This window comes from Pseudophryne corroboree, chromosome 4 (assembly GCF_028390025.1).
Source record: "Pseudophryne corroboree isolate aPseCor3 chromosome 4, aPseCor3.hap2, whole genome shotgun sequence".
NCBI lineage: Eukaryota > Metazoa > Chordata > Amphibia > Anura > Myobatrachidae > Pseudophryne > Pseudophryne corroboree.
Window position 1 is genome coordinate 657,511,703 of NC_086447.1, and position 23,810 is coordinate 657,535,512.

At 46.3% G+C, this 23,810-nt stretch overlaps 1 protein-coding gene across 5 annotated transcripts in view; it reads right to left on the minus strand.

The window, feature by feature from the left end:
• CNST (consortin, connexin sorting protein) overlaps positions 1-23,810 on the minus strand; it is a 451,308-nt gene that overhangs the window by 60,568 nt on the left and 366,930 nt on the right. The window lies entirely within an intron of this gene.

Sequence of the window (23,810 nt, forward strand, 5' to 3'; positions counted from 1 at the left end):
ATGTGCAGCACATCAAACCTAGGCAACGTATATAGCAAATGCACGGACCGCAAATTGCTGGTACACACTGAGCGATCAGGCCGATAAGTTGTCCGGAACCGACATATCCACCGACATTGCGCCAGTTTGTACCCAACTTTAGAGAGCTGAAATGTAATGTCATGGGAACATTGATAATGATAAAATAGTAATACTTGAAGCTGTACATATAGCAGACAGTTTAGGATTCTCTGGCAAATAATAGGATTTTAATACCTACCGGTAAATCCTTTTCTCCTAGTCCGTAGAGGATGCTTGGGACTCCAAAAGGACCATGGGGTATAGACGGGATCCACAGGAGCTTGGGCACACTAAAAAGACTTTGACTGTGTGTGAACTGGCTACTCCCTTTATGCCCCTCCTCCAGATCTCAGTTATAGGAACTGTGCCCAGGAGAGACGGACATTTCGAGGAAAGCATTTTTGTTTAAACTAAGGGCAAGAAACATACCAGCCCACACCACAAACATATCGTACAACCGGAGTAGCAGCAAACCAGATAACAGTATGAACCAACAACAGCAACAAGCTGAATAAAACTAATACACAACCCACGTGTAATCAAATATAACCAGTAATAATACAACTGCAAGAACAGTCCGCACTGGGATGGGCGCCCAGCATCCTCTACGGACTTGGAGAAAAGGATTTACCGGTAGGTATTAAAATCCTATTTTCTCTTACGTCCTAGAGGATGCTGGGGACTCCAAAAGGACCATGGGGTCTATACCAAAGCTCCAAAACGGGCGGGAGAGTGCGGACAAATCTGCAGCACCGATTGAGCAAACATGAGGTCCTCATCAGCCAGGGTATCAAACTTGTAGAACTTAGCAAAGGTGTTTGAACCCGACCACGTAGCTGCTCGGCAAAGCTGAAGTGCCGAGACCCCTCGGGGAACCGCCCAAGATGAGCACACTTTTCTGGTAGAATGGGCCTTTACTGACTTCGGCAATGGTAGCCCAGCCGAAGAATGAGCTTGCTGAATCGTATTACAAATCCAGCGTGCAATAGTTTGCTTAGAAGCAGGATTTCCAATCTTGTTGGAAGCATACAGGACAAACAGAGCTTCCGTTTTCCGAACAAGAGCCGTTCTGGCGACATAAGTTTTCAAAGCTCTTACGACATCAAGAGATTTTGGGACTGCCACAGCATCCGTAGCCACAGGTACCACAATAGGTTGATTTATGTGAAACAAAGAAACCACCTTCGGCAGAAATTGTTGACGAGTCCTCAATTCCGCTCTATCCACATGAAAAAATAAGAATTTACTCACCGGTAATTCTATTTCTCGAAGTCCGTAGTGGATGCTGGGGACTCCGTAAGGACCATGGGGAATAGCGGCTCCGCAGGAGACTGGGCACAACTAAGAAAGATTTAGGACTACCTGGTGTGCACTGGCTCCTCCCTCTATGCCCCTCCTCCAGACCTCAGTTAGGAAACTGTGCCCGGAAGAGCTGACACAATAAGGAAAGGATTTGGAATCCCGGGTAAGACTCATACCAGCCACACCAATCACACCGTACAACTCGTGATACTATACCCAGTGAACAGTATGAATAACAACTGAGCCTCTCAAACAGATGGCTCCAAACAATAACCCTTTAGTTAGGCAATAACTATATACAAGTATTGCAGACAATCCGCACTTGGGATGGGCGCCCAGCATCCACTACGGACTACGAGAAATAGAATTACCGGTGAGTAAATTCTTATTTTCTCTGACGTCCTAGTGGATGCTGGGGACTCCGTAAGGACCATGGGGATTATACCAAAGCTCCCAAACGGGCGGGAGAGTGCGGATGACTCTGCAGCACCGAATGAGCAAACTCAAGGTCCTCCTCAGCCAGGGTATCAAACTTGTAGAATTTAGCAAATGTGTTTGAACCCGACCAAGTAGCAGCTCGGCAAAGTTGTAAAGCCGAGACCCCTCGGGCAGCCGCCCAAGAAGAGCCCACTTTCCTCGTGGAATGGGCTTTTACAGATTTAGGATGCGGCAGTCCAGCCGCAGAATGTGCAAGTTGAATCGTACTACAGATCCAGCGAGCAATAGACTGCTTTGAAGCAGGAGCACCCAGCTTGTTGGGCGCATACAGGATAAATAGCGAGTCAGTTTTCCTGACTCCAGCCGTCCTGGAAACAGATTTTCAGGGTACTGACTACGTCCAGCAACTTGGAATCCTCCAAGTCCTTAGTAGCCGCAGGCACCAAAATAGGTTGGTTCAAATGAAAAGCTGATACCACCTTAGGAAGAAATTGGGGACAAGTCCTCAATTCCGCCCTATCCATATGGAAAATCAGATAAGGGCTTTTACATGACAAAGCCGCCAATTCTGACACACGCCTGGCCGAAGCCAAGGCCAACAGCATGACCACTTTCCACGTGAGATATTTTAGTTCCACGGTTTTAAGTGGCTCAAACCAATGTGACTTAAGGAAATCCAACACCACGTTGAGATCCCAAGGTGCCACTGGAGGCACAAAAGGGGGCTGAATATGCAGCACTCCTTTAACAAACGTCTGAACTTCAGGCAGTGAAGCCAGTTCTTTTTGGAAGAAAATCGACAGAGCCGAAATCTGGACCTTAATGGAACCTAATTTGAGGCCCATAGTCACCCCTGACTGTAGGAAGTGCAGAAATCGACCCAGCTGAAATTCCTCCGTTGGGGCCCTTCTGGCCTCACACCACGCAACATATTTTCACCATATGCAGTGATAATGGTTTGCGGTTACCTCCTTCCTAGCTTTAATCAGCGTAGGGATGACTTCCTCCGGAATGCCCTTTTCCTTCAGGATCCGGCGTTCAACCGCCATGCCGTCAAACGCAGTCGCGGTAAGTCTTGGAACAGACAGGGTCCCTGCTGCAGCAGGTCCTGTCTGAGCGGCAGAGGCCATGGTTCCTCTGATATAATTTCTTGAAGTTCTGGGTACCAAGCTCTTCTTGGCCAATCCGGAACAATGATTATAGTTCTTACTCTTCTCCTTCTTATTATCCTCAGTACCTTGGGTATGAGAGGAAGAGGAGGGAACACATAAACCGACTGGTACACCCACGGTGTCACTAAAGCGTCCACAGCTATCGCCTGAGGGTCCCTTGACCTGGCGCAATATCTTTTTAGCTTTTTGTTGAGGAGGGACGCCATCATGTCCACCTGTAGCCTTTCCCACCGGTGTACAACCATTTGGAAGACTTCTGGATGAAGTCCCCACTCTCCCGGGTGGAGGTCGTGTCTGCTGAGAAAGTCTGCTTCCCAGTTGTCCACTCCGGGAATGTACACTGCTGACAGTGCTAACACATGATTTTCCGCCCATCGGAGAATCCTTGTGGCTTCTGCCATCGCCATCCTGCTTCTTGTGCCGCCCTGTCGGTTTACATGGGCGACTGCCGTGATGTTGTCTGACTGGATCAGCACCGGCCGGTGTTGAAGCAGGGGTCTTGCCTGACTTAGGGCATTGTAAATGGCCCTTAGTTCCAGAATATTTATGTGTAGGGAAGTCTCCTGACTCGACCATTGTCCCTGGAAGTTTCTTCCCTGTGTGACTGCCCCCCAACCTCGAAGGCTGGCATCCGTGGTCACCAGGATCCAGTCCTGTATGCCGAATCTGCGGCCCTCTAGAAGATGAGCACTCTGCAGCCGCCACAGCAGCGACACCCTGGCCCTTGGAGACAGGGTTATCAGCCGATGCATCTGAAGATGCGATCCGGACCACTTGTCCAACAGATCCCACTGAAAGATCCTTGCATGGAACCTTCCGAATGGAATTGCTTCGTAAGAAGCCACCATCTTTCCCAGGACTCGCGTGCAGTGGTGCACCGATACCGGTTTTGGTTTTAGGAGGTCTCTGACTAGAGATGACAACTCCTTGGCCTTCTCCTCCGGGAGAAACACTTTTTTCTGTTCTGTGTCCAGAACCATCCCCAGGAACAGTAGACGCATTGTAGGAACCAGCTGCGACTTTGGAATATTCAGGATCCAGTCGTGCTGTTGTAGCACTTCCCGAGCTAGTGCTACTCCGATCAACAACTGTTCCCTGGACCTCACCTTTATAAGGAGATCGTCCAAGTACGGGATAATTAAAACTCCCTTTTTCCGAAGGAGTATCATCATTTCGGCCATTACCTTGGTAAATACCCTCGGTGCCGTGGACAGACCAAACGGCAACGTCTGGAATTGGTAATGACCGTCCTGTACCACAAATCTGAGGTACTCCTGGTGAGGAGGGTAAATGGGGACATGCAGGTAAGCATCCTTGATGTCCAGAGATACCATGTAATCCCCCTCGTCCAGGCTTGCAATCACCGCCCTGATCGATTCCATCTTGAACTTGAACCTTCTTATATAAGTGTTCAAGGATTTTAAATTTAAAATGGGTCTCACCGAACCGTCCGGTTTCGGTACCACAAACATTGTGGAATAGTAACCCCGTCCTTGTTGAAGGAGGGGCACCTTGATTATCACCTGCTGAGAATACAGCATGTAAATCGCCTCCAGCACTGCCTCCCTGTCCGGGGGAGCTGTCGGCAAGGCAGATTTGAGGAAACGGCGAGGGGGAGACGTCTCGAATTCCAGCTTGATACTACTTGTAGAATCCAGGGATCCACCCGTGAGCGAGCCCACTGGTCGCTGAAGTTCTTGAGACGGGCCCCCACCGTACCTGGCTCCGCCTGTGGAGCCCCAGCGTCATGCGGTGGACTTAGAGGAAGCGGGAGAGGACTTTTGTTCCTGGGAACTGGCTGTATGTTGCAGCTTTTTTCCTCTACCTCTGCCTCTGGGCAGAAAGGACGCGCCTCTAACCCGCTTGCCTTTCTGGGGCCGAAAGGACTGTACCTGATAATTCTTTGGCTGTGAGGGAACATGGGGTAAAAATGCTGACTTCCCAGCTGTCGCTGTGGAAACGAGGTCAGAGAGACCATCCCCAAACAACTCCTCACCCTTGTAAGGCAAAACTTCCATGTGCCTTTTAGAATCTGTATCTCCTGTGCACTGCCGAGTCCACAATCCTCTCCTGGCAGAAATGGACATTGCGTTTATTTTAGATGCCAGCCGGCAAATATCCCTCTGTGCATCTCTCATGTATAAGACAGCGTCTTTAATATGCTCTACGGTTAGCAATATAGTGTCCCTGTCTAGGGTATCAATGTTTTCCGACAGGGAATCTGACCACGCAGCTGCAGCACTGCACATCCATGCTGAAGCAATAGCCTGTCTCAGTATAATTCCTGAGTGTGTATATACAGACTTCAGGATAGCCTCCTGCTTTCTATCCGCAGGCTCCTTTAGGGCGGCCGTGTCCAGAGACGGTAGTGCCACCTTTTTTGACGTGTGAGCGCTTTATCCACCCTAGGGGATGTCTCCCAACGTGACCTGTCCTCTGGCGGGAAAGGGTACGCCATTAGTAACTTTTTAGAAATTACCAGTTTCTTATCAGGGGAAGCCCACGCTTCTTCACACACTTCATTTAATTCATCAGATGGGGGAAAAACCACTGGTAGCTTTTTCTCCCCAAACATAATACCCTTTTTTGTGGTACCTGGGGTAATATCAGAAATGTGCAACACATTTTTCATTGCCGTAATCATATAACGAGTGTCTCTATTGGAATGTACACTAGTCTCATCGTCGTCGACACTGGAGTCAGTATCCGTGTCGACATCTGTGTCTGCCATCTGAGGTAGTGGGCGTTTTAGAGCCCCTGATGGCTTTTGAGACGCATGGGCAGGCACGGGCTGAGAAGCCGGCTGTCCCACATCTGCTATGTCATCAAACCTCTTATGTAAGGAGTTGACACTGTCGCGTAATTCCTTCCACATGTCCATCCATTCAGGTGTCGACCCCGCAGGTGGTGACATCACATTTATCGGCACCTGCTCCGCCTCCACATAAGCCTCCTCATCAAACATGTCGACACAGCCGTACCGACACACCGCACACACACAGGGAATGCTCTGACTGAGGACAGGACCCCACAAAGTCCTTTGGGGAGACAGAGAGAGAGTATGCCAGCACACACCAGAGCGCTATATAATGCAGGGATACACACTACACACAGTGATTTTTCCCCTATAGCTGCTATAATACACAGTTTGCGCCTAAATTTAGTGCCCCCCCTCTCTTTTTTACCCTATTGAGCCTGGAAACGGCAGGGGAGAGCCTTGGGAGCGTCCTTCCAGCGGAGCTGTGAGAGGAAATGGCGCCAGTGTGCTGAAGGAGATAGCCCCGCCCCCTTCTCGGTGGACTTCTCCCGCTTTTTTCAGGATATTTTTGGCAGGGGATTTTACACATATATAGTCTTACTGACTATATTATGTGTTTTTTTGCCAAGCTAAGGTACTCTTATTGCAGCCCAGGGCGCCCCCCCCCCACTGCCCTGCACCCATCAGTGACCGGAGTGTGTGGTGTGCATGGGGAGCAATGGCGCACAGCTGCAGTGCTGTGCGCTACCTTAATGAAGACCGGAGTCTTCAGCCGCCGATTTCCTGGACGTTCTTCTTGCTTCTGGCTCTGCAAGGGGGACGGCGGCGCGGCTCCGGGAACGGACGACCGAGGCTGGGCCTGTGTTCGATCCCTCTGGAGCTAATGGTGTCCAGTAGCCTAAGAAGCCCAAGCTAGCTGCAAGCAGGTAGGTTCGCTTCTTCTCCCCTCAGTCCCTCGTAGCAGTGAGTCTGTTGCCAGCAGATCTCACTGAAAATAAAAAACCTAAATATACTTTCTTTTCTAAGAGCTCAGGAGAGCCCCTAGTGTGCAACCAGCTCGGCCGGGCACAAAATTCTAACTGAGGTATGGAGGAGGGGCATAGAGGGAGGAGCCAGTGCACACCAGGTAGTCCTAAATCTTTCTTAGTTGTGCCCAGTCTCCTGCGGAGCCGCTATTCCCCATGGTCCTTACGGAGTCCCCAGCATCCACTAGGACGTCAGAGAAATCAAATATGGGCTCTTGTGAGACAAAGCCGCCAATTCTGACACTCGTCCGGAAGACGCCAAGGCCAAAAGCATGACCACTTTCCAAGTGAGAAACTTTAACTCAACCTTTCACAAAGGTTCAAACCAGTGAGACATAAGAAACTGTAACACCACTTCAAGATCCCACGGGTGGCACAAATGGAGGATGGATATGCAGCACTCCCTTCACGAAAGTTTGAACCTCAGAAAGGGCGGCCAATTCTTTTTGAAAGAAAATAGATAAAGCCGAAATCTGCACTTTGATGGAACCCAATTTCAGGCCTGCATTGACGCCTGCCTGCAAAAAAATGAGAAAACGACCCAAGTGAAACTCCTCCGCAGGAGCTGCCTTGGTTTCACACCACGAAACATACTTTCTCTAAATACGGTGATAATGTTTCGCCGTAACCACCTTCCTAGCTTTAAAGAGAGTGGGGATGACCTCCCCGGGAATACCTTTCCGAGCTAAGATTTGGCGCTCAACTTCCACGCCATCAAACGGAGCCGCGGTAAGTCCAGAAACACGCAAGGCCCCTGTAGTAACAGGTCCTCTCTTAGAGGAAGCGGCCAAGGATCTTCTACAAGTAATTCCCGAAGATCCAGATACCAGGCCCTGCGTGGCCAATCTGGAACGACGAGAATCGCCTGAACTCTTGTTCGACGTATGATCCTCAGCACCTTGGGAATGAGAGGAAGCGGAGGGAACACATACACCGACTGAAACACCCACGGAGTCACCAGGGCGTCCACTGCACCGGCTTGCGGGTCCCGTGACCTGGAACAATACCTCGGAAGCTTCTTGTTGAGGCGAGACGCCATCATGTCTATCAGAGGAATTCCCCAACGCCTTGTCACTTCTGCAAAGACCTCTTGATGAAGGGCCCACTCTCCCAGATGGAGATTGTGTCTGCTGAGGAAGTCTGCTTCCCAGTTGTACACGCACGGGAGGAAGACTGCTGACAGAGCGCTCACGTGCTGTTCCGCCCAGCAAAGGATTCTTGTGGCTTCCGCCATAGCCGCCCTGCTCCTTGTTCCGCCTTGGCGGTTTACGTATGCCACCGCTGTTATGTTGTCCGACTGGATTCCGAATCGGCGTCCCTTTAGAAGGTGAGAGCTCTGTAGCCATCACAGGAGAGAAATCCTGGCCCTGGAAGATAGACTTATTTTCCGGTGCATGTGCAGGTGAGACCCGGACCATTTGTTCAGCAGATCCCACTGAAACACCCGGGCATGAAACCTGCCAAACGGAATGGCTTCGTAAGCCGCAACCATCTTCCCTAGAACCCGAGTGCACTGATGAATCGACACACTTGTCGGCCTCAGAAGCTCCCTGACCATTGTCTGGATTTCCAGAGCTTTGTCTTCCGGAAGAAACACTCTCTGTAGCTCCGTGTCTAGAATCATGCCCAGAAAGGGCAGCCGAGTGGCCGGGATCAACTGAGACTTTGGCAAATTTAGAACCCAACCGTGTTGTCACAGAACCGACAGGGAAATATCCACATTTCTTAACAACTGTTCCTTGGACCTCGCCTTTATCAGGAGATTGTCCAAGTACGGGATAATTGTAACCCCTTGCTTGCGAAGGATAACCATCATTTCTGCCATGACCTTGGTGAAAACCCTCGGGGCCGTGGAAAGCCCAAACGGCAACGTCTGAAATTGGTAATGACAATCCTGCACCGCAAATCTCAGGAAGGCCTGATGCGGAGGATATATCGGGATGTGTAAGTAGGCATCTTTTATGTCGACTGAAATCCCCCCCTTCTAGGCTGGAGATCACAGCTCGAAGAGATTCCATCTTGAACGTGAAAGTTTTCAAGTATGGATTAAGGGATTTTAGGTTCAGAATCGGTCTGACCGAACCGTCCGGCTTCGGTACAACAAAGAGGCTCGAACAGAACGCTTCCTCCCGTTGAGACGGGGGAACGGGAACACTGACCCAACACAAAAGTTGTTGACACAACTTTTGTATCGCAGCAATTACCATGTCTCTTTCCGGAAGAGACACTGGCAAGGCCGAAATGAAAAAACGGTGAGGGGGCATCTCCTGAAACTCCAGCTTGTACCCTTGAGACACTATGTCTAAGACCCAAGGATCCAGGGCTGAATGAACCCAGACCTAACTGAAGATCCGGAGACGGCCCCCCACCTGCCCAAACTCCCTTAGGGGAGCCCCAGCGTCATGCGGTGGACTTGGTAGAGGCGGGGGGGGACTTTTGGTCCTGGGTGCCTGATCCTGCAGGCGACTTCTTTCCCCTTCCTTTACCCTTTGAAGCGAGGAAGGACAAGCCTTTACCTCGTTTGTATTTATTAGGTCGAAAGGACTGCATCTGTTGATGGGGTGCCTTTTTCTGTTGTGTGGGAACATAAGGAAGAAAAGATGACTTACCCGCAGTAACGGTAGACACCAGGTCAGCCAGGCCGTCACCAAACAAGACACTACCTTTGAAGGGGAGAGCTTCCATAGCTTTCTTGGAGTCGACATCAGCATTCCATTGATGGATCCACAGCGCCCTCCTGGCCGAGACCACCATGGCATTGGCTCTTGATCCCAAGAGGCCAACATCCCTCGCCGCATCCTTTAGGTAATCTGCAGCGTCCTTGATATAACCAAGAGTCAAAAGAATATTATCTTTATCAAGGGTATCCATATCAGAAGCTAAAATTATCAGCCCATTTAGCAATAGCACTACTCACCCATACAGACGCCACAGCAAGTCTGAGCAATGCACCCGTATTAACAAAAATGGCCTTCAAAGACGTTTCCAGCTTACGATCCGCTGGATCCTTGAGAGCAGCCGTGTCAGGGGACGGAAGCGCCACCTTCTTGGGCAAACGGGATAGAGCCTTGTCGACATTCGGAGACGACTCCCATTTTTCCCTGTCATCAGAGGGAAAAGGATACGCCATAAAAATTATCTTGGGAATCTGCCACCTCTTGTCCGGCGACTCCCAAGCTTTTTGACAAAGAGCATTCATTTCATGAGAGGGGGGAAACTTCACCTCTGTTTTTTTCCCTTTAAATAGGCAAATCCTTGTTTCCTGAACCGTAGGTTCGTCAGAAATATGTAAAACATCTTTAATAAACACAATCATGTACTGAATACTCTTAACTACCCTTGGGTGTAAAGAAGCCTCATTAAACTCGACATCGGAATCTGAGTCCGTGTCGGCATCTGTATCTACCATCTGAGTAAATGAACGTTTTTGAGACCCTGAGGGGGTCTGCACCTGAGCTAAAGCATCCTCCATGGATTTTCTCCATGTCTGTGTCTGAGAATCAGATTTATCCAACCTCTTAGACAACAAAGCAACATTAGCATTCAGTGTACTCAACATAGCTACCCAATCAGTAGTCGACTGTGTCGACGGAGCCATTTCCAGCTCCTTATCTGCGCCCCCAGTAACTTCCTCCTCAGCCTCAGACATGTCGACACGAAGTACCGACACCCAATACACACACTGCCCAAATAAAGGGGACAGCTTACAGGGAAGCCTGGAGAGAGAAACACAGAGGAAGTATGCCAGCTCACACCCCAGCGCCCATATACTACACCAAAATAATATATGTCAGTAGCGCTGTTAATACTATAAAAGCACCAAAATATGTGCCCCCCCGTTTTAGCTCCCTGTTACTTGTGAGGAGCCTGGAGGTCCGGGTCAGCGTTCTCTGCAGCGGCTGTGGAGAGAGGAAAATGGCGCTGGGGAACTGTGCGGCTAAGCCCCGCCCCTTCCCGGCGCGCTTCAGTCCCATTCAAATTCTTTATACTGGCGGGGGTTTTATATTATATAGCTTTCACCAGTGTTAACAACCTCAGCAACTGCTGCCCAGGGCACCGCCCCCCCACCGCCCCCCCCCCCCCCCCCCTTCCCCCGGCACCCTGTGAGTGCCGATGTGGATGTGTGCGGGAGCATGGAGCGCAGCGCTACCGCTGCGCTGTACCTCGTTGCTGAAGTCTTCTGCCATCACTGAAGTCTTCGGATCTTCTAATACACACCCGACTTCTGTCATCTGTGAGGGGGGTGACGGCGCGGCTCCGGGAACAAGCAGCTAGGCGAACCAAGTGATCGAACCCTCTGGAGTTAATGGTGTCCAGTAGCCTAAGAAGCAGAGCCCTTAACTAAGCAGTAGTAGGTCTGACTTCTCTCCCCTCAGTCCCACGATGCAGGGAGCCTGCAGCCAGCAGGTCTCCCTGAAAATAAAAAACCTAACAAAAGTCTTTCCAGAGAAACTCAGAAGAGCTCCCCTTGTGTGTGTCCAGTCACTCCTGGGCACAAAGTCTAACTGAGGTCTGGAGGAGGGGCATCGAGGGAGGAGCCAGTTCACACCCAGTCAAAGTCTTTTTAGTGTGCCCAAGCTCCTGCGGATCCGTCTATACCCCATGGTCCTTTTGGAGTCCCCAGCATCCTCTAGGACGTAAGAGAAAACATTTTTCTGTTGTTGTCAAACTGCCCTATTGTAGCCTTCACATATGCATATAGTGAGCACACAAACCTATAAATTGCAATGGTCTATAAGAAGCAGTCGCCAATCGATAAGCAATAAGAAGGCCCTGCTTCGGCAACTGCAGTTGTTTATGCCAAATTTGTACCTACAATTTGCATGTAGCAACAGAAAACGAGATTAATCAAACCAGGCAACATCTTTTACAATTTTCATATGTAAAACCGAAGTGCTTTTCTACTGTTGTGGCCCTTTCATTTCATAATTCACCATGCTATACTCTTCTGCATAACACTGTTGATGATTTCTCTGAGATCACCTTTTCAATTAACATCATGAAGCAATAAAGGTGGTGGCAAGGGTTAATACTGCTTGGTAATTACACCCCAAAGGTTATATGTAACAGCATGTGAGTAGGCATCCGGACTCCAGGCTGTACAGAAGATCTTACGTGATTTGCGAGATCACGCGCTTGTGCTGTGGAGCCAGTCTGACTAGAAGACACAGCGCATCACCACTGAGCTGATGCGCTGTGTGCTCTGCGGGGATCGTCGGACGGGGGAGTTTACACTTCCACCAATTCGGGAAACAAGATATTAGTACATCTTGTCGGAGTAGCTTCCTGCTTCACCTCGGTAATGAGGCGAAGCAGGAAGTGTTATAGCGACACGATATATGCTGCTATAATACAGTCCCTCTAAATGTAATAATCTGCGAGTTGCCGGAGGTGTGGGACTTTGTACGGGAATTACAGTTTTTTTTTAACGCAGCAATCATTTTCAAGACAAAACTAACCTGGTTTTGCCTTGTAAATGATTGCTGCTTTAAAAAAAAAAAAAAAAGGGCAGACTTCACAAATTTAGGGCAGATTAAATTTAGAGGGAATGTATTATAGTGGCACGTATCGTGTTGCTATAACACTTCCTGCTACGCCTCATTACCGAGGTGAAGCAGGAAGCTATTCCGACAAAATGTACTAATATCTTCTTTCCTGAAATGGGGGGAGTGTCAGCTCATTGGTGATGCGCTGTGTCTCCTAGTCAGACTGACTCCATTGCGCAAGTGCGTGATCTCACAAATCATGCAAGATCTTCTGTACAGCCTTGAGTCCGGATGCTTACACAGCCATGTCCCTGTTGTAGAGGTAGCTGCAGGTGTCAGATATTGGTGTGCTATCTTTATTGATAGCAGCGCTAACATGGACAGGGGCGCACAGCGCCTCTGTCACTGAGCCTGCAAAACCAGTGTCATACATGGGGGAGAAGCAGCATCAGTCCACATAACGTGCGCTGAAGCCACTTCTCCCCCATAACGAAGGATAATACATTTACCAGTTACTCCCAAGTGTGGTCTTCTGCTGTTGTAGCCCATCCACTTGAATGTCCAATGCAAATGGCTGTTGTACTGCATGTTTATTTGCTGATTACACACTTGCGTTAACAAGCAAGTGTACCGAATAAAGTGGATACTGAGTGTTCATAAGTAACCAATTCCTATCTTTGGATATATCGTTACCATATTGCCCCATTGGAAGATCGCTGTAATGTTCGGGTGTGTACCCAGCTTTAGCTGAACCAAATACATAATGTAACTTTTCTTAATCTCTATTCTTTACACCAGCCATGCACAATCCCCAGCTGTAACTGTATGCGGTCCGTTGTGTTGCCAGAAGGGTGGACGTTTTGCTGTGGGGGTGGTGATGGTGTTGCTACAGGGGAGACATGGTAGTGATGTTGTTGCTAAAGGGTTAACAGTTGTTAAATAGCAGGTAGGATACATTTTTTGCTAAAGGAGGGAATACGGGATTATGTCAGTAGTTGGAATGGCCACAAGGTGTTTTGTGCAGTGCACACATTTCTGTCCCCATAACTTTCTAAAAATGCTGCAAGGTCTGGTATAATTACAATGAATAAATTGCACACAGTTTACATGTTTAAGCAAGTTAAGTTTTACTGATGCTCCATCAATGAGTACCGTCTCCTAATGCAGCCCTCGGTTTTCATAAAAGGCAGTGCACCCTTGCTTTACACAATACACCTGTTCAGTCTGGTATCTGCATATCAAAAAATACACAATCTCAAAAACCTACTTATCAGTTCTTAGAAAACAGGTCCAATTCTTCAACGATGCATGAAATAACATGCAGCCCAGGTGGAGATCTGGAGTGCATGTCATAATAGTGTGGAATATATGCAGTAACTCACAGGGGTATATGCAATAGCGGGCGAAATCGCGGCAATTATCGCCGTTTTTTCAATTCGACCAAATTCGCCAGGTGAATTCCGGAAGGTGGCTTCCGGAATTCACCATATGCAATGAAAAACGGATTCGCCAGGGTCGCGGGCGAAAATCGGCCGATTTGGCGGATTTTGCCGCGATTTTTAAAAACGGGAAAAAACGGGGAAAAACCCGAAAAAAAAATGGCGTGGGGTCCCCCCTCCAAAGCATAACCAGCCTCGGGCTCATCGAGCTGGTCCTGGTTCTAAAAATGCAGGGGAAAAATCGGGCAGGGATCCCCCGTATTTTTAAAACCAGCACCGGGCTCTGCGCCTGATGCTGGTGCCAAAAATACGGGGGACAAAACGAGTAGGGGTCCCCCGTATTTTAAACACCAGCATCGGGCTCCACTAGCTGGACAGATAATGCCACAGCCGGGGGTCACTTTTATGCCGTGCCCTGCGGCCGTGGCATCAAATATCCAACTAGTCACCCCTGGCCGGGGTACCCTGGGGGAGTGGGGACCCCTTCAATCAAGGGGTCCCCCCCCCCCAGCCACCCAAGGGCCAGGGGTGAAGCCCGAGGCTGTCCCCCCCCATCCAATGGGCTGCGGATGGGGGGGCTGATAGCCTTTGTGATAAAAAAAAAGATATTGTTTTTTCCATTAGTACTACAAGTCCCAGCAAGCCTCCCCCGCAAGCTGGTACTTGGAGAACCACAAGTACCAGCATGCGGGAGAAAAACGGGCCCGCTGGTACCTGTAGTACTACTGGGAAAAAAATACCCAAATAAAAACAGGACACACACACCTTGATAGTAAAACTTTATTTCATACGCCGACACACACATACTTACCTGTGTTGACACGCCGACTGCAACGATCTCCGACGATCCGAGGGTACCTGTCAAAAAATTATACTCACCTTCCAGCGTCCGTCCAGAGGTCCAGGTCCAGAGGTAAATCCACGTACTTTGTAAAATAAAAAAACGATCACCGAGCCATACCGGACTAGAAAGGGGTCCAATGTTTTCACATTACACTCCTTTCTCCCGAATGCCGGGACATCACGTGACTCCTGTCACTGATGTCCCTTCAGCCAATCAGGAAGCGCTACTGCCGTGGCGCTCACCTGATTGGCTGGACGCCGTCTGTACTCTGACAGCGCCTCGCAAAGCCGCTCCATTACTTTCAATGGTGGGAACTTAGCGGCTAGCGGTGGGGTCACCCGCCGGTCAGCCGCTGACCGGCGGGTGACCTCACCGCTAGCCGCTAAGTTCCCACCATTGAATATAATGGAGGGAGCAGTGCGATGCGCTGTCACAGCGAGCAGCCAATCAGGTGAGCGCAACGAAGTTGCGCTTCCTGATTGGCTTAGAGACCTGTCAGTGACAACTGTCACTGACAGATCTTAATCGTGGAAAGGTGTCCCATGTGTCAGCATGGGACACCTTTCAGTCCGTTTTTGGTGCGGGTAAATGCGTTTTATTTTTTTGCCAAGTCCGTGGATTTATCTCTGGAGCCTGGTTAAGGTGAGTATATTGAACTTTGCTTTTCAGGTACCCCGGGATTCTACATGGAGAAGAGGACCGATGTCGGCGTGTGAACATAGGTAAGTATGTGTGTGTCGGCGTATGAAATAAAGTTTTACTATCAAGGTGTGTGTGTCCTGTTTTTATTTGGGTATTTTTTTCCCAGTAGTACTACAGGTACCAGCGGGCCCGTTTTTCTCCCGCATGCTGGTACTTGTGGTTCTCCAAGTACCAGCTTGCGGGGGAGGCTTGCTGGGACTTGTAGTACTAATGGAAAAAACAATATCTTTTTTTTTATCACAAAGGCTATCAGCCCCCCCATCCGCAGCCCATTGGATGGGGGGGGACAGCCTCGGGCTTCACCCCTGGCCCTTGGGTGGCTGGGGGGGGGGGACCCCTTGATTGAAGGGGTCCCCACTCCCCCAGGGTACCCCGGCCAGGGGTGACTAGTTGGATATTTGATGCCACGGCCGCAGGGCACGGCATAAAAGTGACCCCCGGCTGTGGCATTATCTGTCCAGCTAGTGGAGCCCGATGCTGGTGTTTAAAATACGGGGGACCCCTACTCGTTTTGTCCCCCGTATTTTTGGCACCAGCATCAGGCGCAGAGCCCGGTGCTGGTTTTAAAAATACGGGGGATCCCCTGTCAATTTTTTCCCCGCATTTTTAGAACCAGGACCAGCTCAATGAGCCCGAGGCTGGTTATGCTTTGGAGGGGGGACCCCACGCCATTTTTTTTTCTGATTTTACGTTCCAGCAATAAAAAAAATAAAATAAAATAAAAATATTATTTTAAAAAATATATAAATAATATTTGTGCCTCCCCCCCCAAAAAAAAAAGTACCTAATCCCTTCTAATATAAATAGATCTGCTATTCCTAAAAAAAAAAACACCAATAAAAACATGTTTAAAATTTTTTTATTTGTTTTCACCCTCCAAAGTGTGGCGGAGTGAAAATCGCGAATTTGCAGTCTAAAAGCACTGCAGGCGAATTTCCAAACTTGAATTGAATATGCTGGAGGCGAATTGCAGCATCTGTACCATTGCAGAAAAGGCGAATTCGGAAAAAGGCGAATTGAGAAAAGGCGAATTTTGACGGGCCGTTTTTTTGCGAAAAATGACTGCACTGCATAGGCGAATTGATTTTTGGAGGCGAAAACGGCCCGGAATTCGCCTTTTTTGCCAATTCGCCCGCTATTGCATATACCCCACAATCTTTTCACTCAATGTTATCGCTGAAGGAGACTATTGTTCCCAATATTATCCAAAATAGAAAAAAAAAACCATGTTTTTATTCTTTCAATTCAATTCACAAAATGCACTGAACAGTAACTCTACCACTGTTATGTATTTGGAACATTCAAATTTTATAACAGGGCAGAGATAAGACAAGTCTGAAACAATTTTGCAACTGCTTTCCACTACTATTAAAGTCTGCACTACAAATAGTCCACAACATTTTCTCCTTGCATATCATGGGTGGTATTAAATAAGCGACGAAATCGTGGCAATATACCGCGACTGTCATTTTCACATCTTTTTTGCAGCGAAAACTGACTTTTTGCAGGTATGCACACTCCCGTGATTCGCTCTATCCAAATGCAAATGAGTGAAAATGGGATTACCGCAAAAATTGGTGCCAAAAGTGAAAAATGGGTAAATCTGTCCAAACCCCCCAAAAAAGCTAAACTATCATCGGATAACAGTATTAAAGTTTATTATTGGTTATAATAAACTTACTTAAATTGGGTTTAATGGCTGTCAAATGCATTTTTTTAAATGTAAAAAAAAACTATAGAATTTTTATTTATTTTTTTTAAGCAAAATAACTGCTAAAATTAAAATTAGGATACATAAAAATGGGTATAAGTATATATTTGGGTTATTTTAGTGGTCTTTCAAAATAAAGTTGGCCAGTATAATGGTTAGCATTAGTGCCTCATAGCACTGAGGTCATGGGTTCGATTCCACCATGGCCCTAACTGTGCGGAGTTTGTATATTCTCCCCATACTTGCCTGGTTTTCCTCCGGTTTCCTCCCACAATCCAAAAATATACTGGTAGGTTAGTTGTCTACCAACAAAATTAACCCTAGTGTGAATGTGTGTGCGTGTACATGTGGTTAAGGAATAATAGACTGTAAGCTCCACTGGGGCAGGGACTGATGTGAATGGGCAAATATTCTCTGTTAAGCGCTGCGTAACATGTGTGCGCTATATAAATAACTGGTAGTAATAATAATAATAATAATAATAATAAATTATAGACTGATTACAAACACCTGCAAGTCTAAAAACACTTGCCCCACTCATAAAAGCACCCCAATATACCAGCCCTATACCTTGTACCATAATTTCCATCATGTTGCACTTTACCCCGAGAAAAACACATTATTTGCCAATTAAAAATAATTAAAAATTACTAAGTGCCTAATTAGTCATTCGGGGGTTTGTCCCAGGGGTTCAAAACCAAATCCCAACATTTTTAACTTAAAATAGGAATTTTCGCAAGTTTATCACCCGCTCAGATTTGGTGAATTGAAATTTGAAGTAAATTGAAGTAAAATTACAGCAAAAAAAATTTTGCGGACAAATGAATAGGCGTGATTTGTGGTAAATGTACGTATTTTTTTTTTTACCATGACATCACCCTATAATTCCCCAATATATATCTACTTCTGGCAGGACAGGACAGTATGCAGTCGGCATACCGATAGTCGGGATCCCGACAGGGCCGGTATTTCGGCAAGGTAAGAAGGCAAGGTAGGGGATTCCCCCTCTATGGGTGTCCACGACACCCATAGAGGGAGAATAGAACCTTTTATTTATACACCACTAACACAACTGCTGCTTATTTAAAAAATGTTTAGGTAGTGTTTACAGATGTCAGTGGTTATACAACATCCCTGCTTCTTCATTTTTATAAATCGGCTGTCACATTCTACAACATTTTGTCCACTCTTGCTGACTGCAGCTGGCCAATAAGATCACACACTGTATTGCTTCAATGGCACACAGTACATCTAAAAAATAAATATCCTTTTTACGCCTAAATCCCGGGTCAAGACCCGGGACAGTCCTCATTCACACCATGCCTCCGATCCTAGTTATTCTCGGGTTGCCCCTTTTCCACTGCACACTAATGCAGTGTTAACAATACTGCCAGCGCTTGGAGAGGAAATCATCTGCAAGCATCAGAGAACCGGCTTTTCCAATGCTGTAAACGGGACCAGGGTTGGCTAACCAGGGTCACCCATTCACGCTGTCCTTTAACGCAGTTATTTTTTGAGGGACATTTTCACACTGAGCCATGACGTGGGTTAATCCGGCAATAATCAGGGTTATTATGGCGGTATGAAAGGGATATAACAGAAAAACTACTGCTGCTTTGCTTACGCTGTATATTTCAGTACTTTCCCAACATGTCAATAACATACATAACAGCTTTTACATACATTGGGGCGAATTCAATTGTTTGAAAAGTCGGTTGGATGTCTGTTTTTTCCTGTCTATTAAATAGGAAAAAGCAGACACCCAACAACTGACATTTCAAACAATTGAATACCCCCTACTGAGTGCTTACAAAGATACAAAAACTGCAGTTAAGACCTACTGTAAATACATTTCTTCCATTCCGCAAGCTCATTAACAAGGATTGTATATATCCAGCTATTATTTATACCCCTTTTCCACCTACGAGCACGGGTCACAGCCGGGAGCCTAACACCGGAACTGCCCCCTGCTGCGACCCGTGCTCGGCCCCTTTCCCATCAGCAGTCACAACCCGGCATATGCCGGGTTGGTGACGCTTCTAGTGACGCGGCAGGGGCGGCGCAGGGAGATCACATGATCTCCCAGCACCGCCCTTCCATACAGTGTAAACGGGAGCCGTGTCGCATCGACACGGCTCCCGTTTACACTACAACCCAAACCGGATCATTCCCGTGTCCTACCAAGGTAGATAGCCGGTCACTTGATCCGGGTTTACCCTTTTCCACTTGCAAAAAACACGGGTAAATGCGCGCCCCCGTGCATTTACCCGTGTTTTTTGAGCTAGTGGAAAAGGGGTATAAGTGTGTGTGATATAGGGTAAGTAGTTCTTCAGTCTGTATTTTACCAGTTGTCACTCTGCCAGAGGCTAAACAAGGACTATAAATGCTAATCCAATATACAATTACCTCAGTTGGTAAATCCTATTCCTAATCTTTCCAGTGCTAGAAAGTCTACAACCGCATATATTAAAAAGTAAAAATAGAAACCCTTTTCAGTCTAGGGGGGGTATCCAATTAGCCGCGATAAAGCGATCGCGACTACATTTAATCGCACCTATCTCCTGCACACTCCTGTTTATCGTACCTATCATATTCCAAAATGGCGATAATGGGATACTCGCAATAATTCTAACTGGCAAAAGCTGAGAAGTATAGGAGAAAGTGGTGAAATCTGCCTGTACTTCACAAAAAGCCAAACTACTATAGGAAAACATTATAGAAGTCTATTAGTGGCCATAATAAAACTACTTGGTGTCATTCAATTGGGTCTAATGGCCGTTATACGCATTAAAAATAAAAGAAAATTATAGAAAGATATTTTTTTCTGCAAAATGAGTACTCATTCAATTTGGGGTACATAAAAATGGGTATAAGTATATATTTGGGTCATTTTAGGGGACTTCTTCAAAAAGTGGAAACGGACCGATTACTCCCACCTGCAAGTATAAAAACACAATTCATAAAGCACCCCTAATTATACCTGTCCCATACCTTGTACCCCAATTTCCATCACTTTGCATTTTTGACCCCAAAAATGACATGTCACTATTGGTTATTTAAAATTCATTGAAAACTTGAAAGTGCCTAATTAGTCATTAGGGGGTGTCCAAGGGGTTCTGAACCAAATCCTGAAATTTTTACCTTAAAATAGGGATTTTGCACTACTTATCACCTGCTCAGAGATGGTGAAGAGACATCTGCAATAAACCCTATGGAGACTTATCGTGATAACTTATCACAGCTGATATGACCCCAAATTATCGCTTTTACGATAATTTCTCACAAAACTGCATTTTCGTGGCTTAATGGAAACACCCTTGAATGGCTGTATAACCTCTAAATAGCTGCCCTCGGTAATACCTAGGACACAGACCTAAATAAAGGAAGCTAAACAAAAAAAAATAGAAGGAAAATCAATATTACTTAAATAAAACTTGCCAGTCAAATGGTAAACACCCATTACAAAATGACTCCTACACTATTTCATTAGAGTGTGATCACACTGTACAGAAAGCTTTGCAATGATTGGGAATATTCTAACTGCTTGAAACATTTATTCTCTTAAAACTCAGTAAAAGGTTACCAATGGCCTCTCCACCCTATATGGGAACTCCAATACTGCTAGATTCTAGTGGCTTGTGATTAGTTCTACCAGTAACATCCCTGACCCAGAGGTGGATTTACGGGACAGGTCGTCTCTAGGCACAAAATTATGTCCACTCTCCAATTTTAGTAAATATTTTCATTGTTTTTCGGTAAAAAAACAAATCTAATCTAATTAGATAATTGCCAGCATAAAAAAGCAATAAAGCTGATGTATGCACCACTTGCTGGAGGATGGACGGGCAAATCAGACACTTGTGATATTATGGTTATTGACAGTAACAAAAGAAGCAGATGCATGGGGACAGTCTGAAATTTTCTTGTAACTACCAACTATTTCCATTATAGCATATGCCTAGAGTGGAGTATTAATTGGTCACATACAGTGTCCTCCTGCATCTGCCTAAACAGTCAGAGAGGTGCCTCTGAGAACTGGACAGGCCCCTGCCAAGACTGTCTGTTGATTGGCCAGCCCACAGGCCCAGGCTCCCACTGATTGGTCTATGCATTACCCAGTAACTACAAAATATTTCCATTATACAGTACTATGCATGTCTTACCCGACAATACTCCACTGAAGATGGTGTACAGTGGAAATATGTTGTAGTTACTAGGAAATTGCTGATTAATGCCTGCCATACATTAGGATGATATCGGATACGAATGTAAGATTTCAGCACGTTGTGTGATGCATTGTGTGCACATCGTATGTGTTTTCGGTAGGCTTACAATGCGATGCCCTGTTGGTCGAATGCAGCATCAAATGATTATTCGTCGTAATCGTATACACATCGTATGCACATACGATGCATCGTACGATGGTGCATACGATCAGCGTCCTTTTAAATTACCTTTTTTTTTTCAAGTGCTAGGTGAGGCATACAATCGTACGATAGATCATATGATTCATCTTATGAAAAAAAAGCCAAATCATGTGCAATAGGTTTCACGGGGGATTGAAGGGAAATCATATGAGGAATCAGATCGGATGCTGGTCGTCCTAATGTATGGCCAGCATAACAGTAATAAAACAAGTAGCCAATGCACAAAAGGTGCCTAAAGGGAAATTTGCCACAGCCCTGACCCCTCAGCCACAGTTATATATGGAAAACATAATTGATTTGTTCTGTTTTACAGAACTGGTAAAGCCCTGGGGAAAAAGGCAGCAGACAGCAACCCCTAGGGCTACGAATAATGGGAGAAGCTGATTTATAACATTTTATACAGTATTTTAGGGGATTGTGGAACTTGAATACAATCTGATTTCAGCACAAGTATAGTAACTACATAATTCTATACAATTATTAAGTAAATACGTTCACATGTACAATTAATGCTTTACTTGTGTGGTTTAAAAACACACAGACGATCCAATTAATTTTTACCAATTCTGATGACCTTAAAAGAAAAAGGTTGTAATATGTACAAGTATCATTAATTTACCTTTGCAATTTCTTCATCAAAACAATGGCAGAAAATGATTGTAAATCATGGACATATTGGAAAAATAATTGGGTAATGTGGTTGGTAGATGGCCACTGACCCATGTGGGCAGTCCTCTTCTGGCACCAATAACTAATCAAGCTGTAAGTCATTTGGGTTGACCATCCAAGTGTGTGCAAAAATTGATCAATGATACAGCTACATGATCCACCTGTATGTGACCACCTAGATAGTGTACATAAGGAATCGCATACAGAATAAAAAGATCATATCAGAAATATGTTGGTTATGTCTGTGGCACTAATTAAACCACCAAACTAGTTTGCCCAAGCCATTCCTTTAACATGGACAAAAGCAAGGCAAATAAACAAGATCTAGCTTATTTCTGTCCAAAACAGCATTAAACTACCTCAGTTTAAATAAACTCAGTAGTAAAAGTGTCCAAAAACTGATTTATTTGGAAACGTTACTCCAAAAGCTTAACTACTCATATAAACAAAATATTCTTCCTTGGATAGAGTCATATTTAAAGCAAAGCGTATTAACTAAACATAAAACCATGATATCAATTTATAGTCAGGAACCAGCTACGTTGAGATATCACTTATGATCTGAAACGGCAGAATTACTGCACAGTAATGTTGGAGAACCATAGAAAACTGACAGGCAGAAAGGGGTAGCTTGAGTTTAGCTGACTTGGAGTGACAGTGCAATCGATAATCCATGATGTCAGCAAGATCATAAACAAACTACAAACAGTTACTGGAAGTTACAGTATGTTATAGAAGTAGATTACACTGAATAGCAGGCAACTACAAGAAATATCTGAATTATGTTTGTATTGTATTTTCATTTGAAGCAAGAATTTAAGCAAAACCTCTACCTTCTCTTTAATAGCTCCAACTTCACTACTAAGCAAGATACTGTACATCCATGCAGCGCCTAGATGCCTACTGCAAGACCGTGCTAAGTACAGTAAAGGAGGGACCACCAAATACTAAATTGATAACAGGGGATTTGCTAAAATACAATTACAAACATTAACATTTATTTAAAATTTATCTTACACTAGAATGAGATTATTCTGCTGTAATGACCTAATTTAGTTGCAAAGAGGTTCCGGCATCCTGGGCTACACACACCTGATTCAACATACTGTGATAAAAAACAATCTTTGTTACAGTCTTCTGTACTGAAGATTGTAGAAAGAGTGCAGACAGAAAACAGAAATATAACATTGCATGAATACTGGTAGCAATAGGCTATGTAAAAAAACAAAACTATCCCACACTGACGGTGGGCACATTGGGGGTCATTCCGAGTAGATTGTAGCTGTGCTAAATTTAGCACAGCTACGATCGTGATCATAGACATGCGCGGGGGGACGACCAGCACAGGGCTATCCCACCCCGCATGTCACTGACGCCCCCCGCAGAAGTGCAAAAGCGCAATTGCACTTTAGGAGTAGCTCCCGCCCAGCGCAGCTTTAGCGTGCTGGCCGGGAGCTACTCGTTGATCCCCAGCGCGCAGCGGCTGCGTGTGCCATCACGCAGCTGCTGCGGCCCACCCCCCGCACGGTCCAGCCACGCCTGTGTTCCGCCCCCCACCGCCTCTGATCAGGCAGAGGTGATTGTAGCGGTCCGACAGCCATCTGGCATGCGCCGGTGCACGCGCAGTTCCGACCTGATCGGCTGATGTGCGAAAATGCACAGCGCCGATCAGGTCGGAATGACCCCCATAGTCCTTTGTAGCGGAATAACTATAGCGGTATTTAAAACAAATAGGGCACTTTATAAGTACCAGTAAGTCAAAATAGTGTGTAGATCA